Consider the following 4,756-nt stretch of genomic DNA (forward strand, 5'->3'; position numbering starts at 1 on the left):
TACCAAACTCGACCGTAAATAAATAAGTCTTTCTATGTCATGTAGATCTTCTCATTTATCGATCATTGCCAAAAATGTGTTCTTAAAAGAAAACCATTCTTCATAATTACCGGAGAATTTAGGCAATTCGGCCAAAGGTAATATCACCTTTCGCGTTATATTCCCCGTATTTCTCAAATTGTGTTTTGATCTAGTCTAACTTCGTTCGTCTCCATGTCGTCGATCGTGTCCTTGACCTTTGTGGCCAATGCATAATATGAATTTTGAATTTCTGTAAATTTGACTGCTTGTGTTTCAATATAGTCGTGAATACTTGTTTCAATGTAATAATCTTCAAACGCGTCAAATCGCTGTGATACCCGTTTCATTCGCAAACTTAAATTCGTTTTGTCTAACCGACCTTGATTGACTAGATTCATCAAACTCGTAATTTGCGATTTTATCGCTCGTTTATGTTTATTGAAGTCAGATCCCGTGTTTTCTGACATATTTGCTTATGAATTCGATTTGATCTGAGATACGACTGCTAACTATTGATTGGTGATTTCACGTTTTCACTCACCTGACCTCACAGGAGACACCAAAATGTTCCGTAGGAGAAAGAATGAAGTCACAATTTTGCTCTTTTTATACAGTTTATTTCTATGATCTTCACTATTACACAAACTCAACTTAAAACAAAAAAACGTCTTTTCTTGACCTCAGTCGTAGCCTTAATAATAATGTGTTTTACTGTATTGCCGGTTCAATGCCCCCACCCATCTTCCGTCCTGTTCCGGTCGTTCCCTTCGTTCCGCTGTCGCCTTCATCACCCTCCTCGTGCAGGCTTTCTTCGAACACATATGATAATGAACAATTGGCTTATCTTTTCCTTTCGCTAGTAAATTGACATATCATTGAGTCATCAACAGTTAATCACATTTCAAACTACTGTTTCCACTTCTCAACCAGTTCTCCGTAGTTGCATTAAACCAAAGCTCTGTTTTCCAGCAACACATGGCAGCATTATCTTTTTTATCTATTTTATTATAAAAAGTAGTAATATCCACTGGAACTGTAACTGATTCCTCTTTAACTATGGTAGTACCTTTTGATGCTTGCATTTTTCCAAGAATTGTTATAGCATTTGGCACTGGTCTGGCATCAAATTGCAAACTATGAAGGAATACCTTGTATATAACTTTGCTTTAATTAAACTAATATTTTTCACAATGTACTTACTTTTCTTAAAAACGTTTATGTTAATTGCTGTTGAAACACTACCATGTGTGTTGGTTATGAATGAACGTAACAACCTCATCCTTCTATTTCATTTACAATTTTCGTTAATCTACATTCTTCAATAACAGGGTATTTCCAAGAATTGTTAGAGCATTTGGCACTGGTATGACTTCAAATCAGAGCTGCATACAAGGGAAATATTTTATTTATAACTTGAAAAAAAATCCCACAAAGTACCACCGAACATTAAAGCTTAATATATTTTTCATTACAGTATTACTTATCTGATAATCAAGAGACACGGTAGTGTCTCGACGGCAAGTACATATAAAAGTAGATAATGACATGTCTATACCGCCGAGCACTACCGTTAACTTATACAGTAGGTTTGGCAGCCTCAATTTTCAAACCGATTTATTTCCGTGAATGATCCACTGTCATGATTTAAGTAAAGCTTTCCTTAAACTAGTTTGGAAAAAGCTTTAATTAAGACCATGAACATTAAAAACGGTTCATGCAATCCAGAGATCTCATACTGAGTTAGCTATATATATATCGAAAATTGAGATTCTTCTCCTTCATAATTTTCTTCTTCTTCTTCTTCTTCTTCTTCTTCTCCAGCCAGAGTGTATGTCTCAGGCTGAAGTTGGCTGCTTAACGTAGGTTTAGTGACGTCAGTAGACGTACACGTAAATATAGTTGCACACAATCGTAAACAGTGTGTCTGTGTGTATCTTGTGACCATGTACTATTTTAAGATAGTACATGTTCACTAAAAAGATATATATATATATCTATCTATAGAACATTGAGACATATTATGGTCATATTATCAAGGCCATAATATCATGTCCTATACGCTTGGCCTACCTATCATCGGAAATACCGTATAACGTTCGGTGATTGATAGGTCATAAAGTAGAGTAACGATCGTGGCCCATAAGTCGTATGTTAAATGGGTCTAACGAACTACGGCCTTCCGCGGCTCCCGAATATTCAAGTTGAATTTTCGGAAGAAGTCAGACCTTGGATCTGATTGGTAGTACCAATAGCTTAATCGGCTCCGCCAATTAGATTTAGAGTTACGAAGAGTTGGGGATAAGGGACCAACAGCTCGTTGCTGGTGTCTCCCGATTTTTGCGACACTCGTTATCTAGTCCTGGAGAGGATCAGACGTTATTTTGCGACACTCGTATCTTAGTCCTGAAGAGGATCAGACGTATTTTCGGCAACTCGTTACTTAGTTCTGAAGAAGATCGGACGTGATTTTCGGCAACTCGTATTTCGGAAAAGACGTAGTGAATAACTGTGGAAGCTGCTCTGCTCTGCTCCTCGCTGCTCTGCTCTACTCTGCTTCGACCTGCTCTGCTCTGCCCTGCTCGACGCTGCTCTGTCCTGCTCTGCTCTGCTCGACGCTGCTCTGCGCTGTCCTGCTCTGCTCTGCCCTGCTCTGCTCTGCTCTGCTCCGATCTGCTCTGCTCCGATCTGCTCTGCTCTGCTCCGATCTACTCTGCTCCGTACTGCTCTGCTCTGCTCATCTCTGCCCTGCTCTTCTCTGCTCTGCTCGACGCCGCTCTGCTCTGCTCTGCTTTATTCTGCTCAGCCGTCGTTCTCCAGCTCTAACGGAAAAGGTTAGCGGGAGTCCCAGCTCCTAGAAATCCTTATATCACGAGTAAACTTCGGAAAACGCGCTTAATAGCCGTGAAATCGTCAAAAACCACGAATTACGAGTTAAACATACTCCCAAAGTGCGTGGATTGGGAATTAGGGACATAAATGAGAAATTGGAAAAATAGTCTAATATCGAGAAACTTTGAGATTCGCTAGTAATTCAAGGACACAGTCGTCTTTGGGTTTTCGGCTATGAAATGTACATAATTTTTATCTATAACTTACGTTAAGTCCTTTTATCGATTACCGTGTATATAATGTCGTATTAAAGGATTGTATTTTCCGAGAAATTGGTTATGCGCTTACAGTATAGTTGATGGGTCGAATTCGGGTATAAAGAGTGACCGGGATATTCGTTCAGTTTCGAATTTCAGTTACGTTTCGTACAGTTCGTCGCGTTTAACCAGGGGTGCATCCCGAGGTCGAATTCTCCCTGAAAGGAGCTACCTCGTTCGATCACCTCGTGGTAATACAGTTCGTTTTCTCGTCAGAAAGAACCCCGGAGGTGAATTCTCCCAGAAAGAGCTACTCCGTTCGGTTCTCTTCGCGAGAGTATAGTTTCGTTTAGTTAAAAGGTCGCAGGAGAAACACCTGCCTTGGGTAGGCCTTTATTTGATTAGTTAGTTGTTTAGTAAAGAAATTCGTTGGATTGATCCCGAGCACTCCGGAAAACCGTTTTCTACGCCATTCCGAGTTATAGTTTTGTAGAATACGAATAACGATCTATGCACTATGAAGTCTGACAAATACAGCAATGTCTTTTTTTGGAAATATAGACACTTTATTATCGAATATAGTATGTAGTGATTTGACCCGAACTGCCAAATCCTTTTGCATTTCACGTTTCAGGAACTCACCCACTCTCCGCTTCCGCAATCCTACTCTTATATTCACTGAGCTAGTTGGCATTTTAGTTTGACGAATACAGTATTTTGCAGTCACTACAGTACAGTGGTTCTTTCGGGAACCTGGCGCCCAACTTTCGTTTTAGAGTTTGATTAATTTATCGTTTACGAATATCTTAGGGTATGCCAAAATTTTTGTAGTGTAGCAATCTCCTAGATATATGTTTTACTTCGTTTATTGCGGTAAATAAGGTTAAGCTGCAAGATTGACAGTATTAACCTTAAAACAATTTGAAACTAATTATGAAATAAATAAATGAAAAAACATGATTAGGCTGTTCTTATTTAAATTTGATGAGGTTATACTCATTAAAAGGATTTTTAATTACATAACGGAATCAACAGATTAGATAAGTATAACAATGAATTTTATGATATAAAATGTAATATATTTTCTGGTACTTTGTGTGATTTTATTGCAGATTAAATAGTGATGTGTTTATTATCTGACTGCTAAGGGTCGAGCTGTGTGGAGTGAAAGATTAAAATATAATATACACCGTGCCTCTTGATTGCTGAGGATGAAACTACGTGGATTGAGTTGCTGAGGATAGAGCTGACTGGATGAAGTAAGATTAATATTTATATATTTTTAACACTGCCAAGGAGAAGTATACTGTCAACATTTATGTGCATCGGTGATTATCCAGAGTATATATAAATTGCAAGAAATTGTTAAAGTATTTGAAAACCATATGCTAAACTTCCAAGTATTGAAATCATTAACAAAATACATATTTAACTGTTTCTTTTCTTTAAATTGATGTGGATTTCAACTGTCCGATAGGTTATCATACTGGGGGTAAATAGAGTTGACTGGATGAAGTAAGATTAATATTTATATATTTTCAACACTGTGCCAAGGAGAAGTATACTTTTAACATTTATGTGCATCAGTGATTATCAGGAATGCAAGAAATTGTTAAGGTATTTGAAAATCATATGTTAAACTTCCAGGT

The sequence above is a fragment of the Prorops nasuta genome, unplaced genomic scaffold (assembly GCF_024137725.1).
Source record: "Prorops nasuta isolate Cenicafe-Biocafe unplaced genomic scaffold, Cenicafe_Pnas_1.2 PNAS00020, whole genome shotgun sequence".
In the NCBI taxonomy this organism is placed as follows: Eukaryota; Metazoa; Arthropoda; class Insecta; order Hymenoptera; family Bethylidae; genus Prorops; species Prorops nasuta.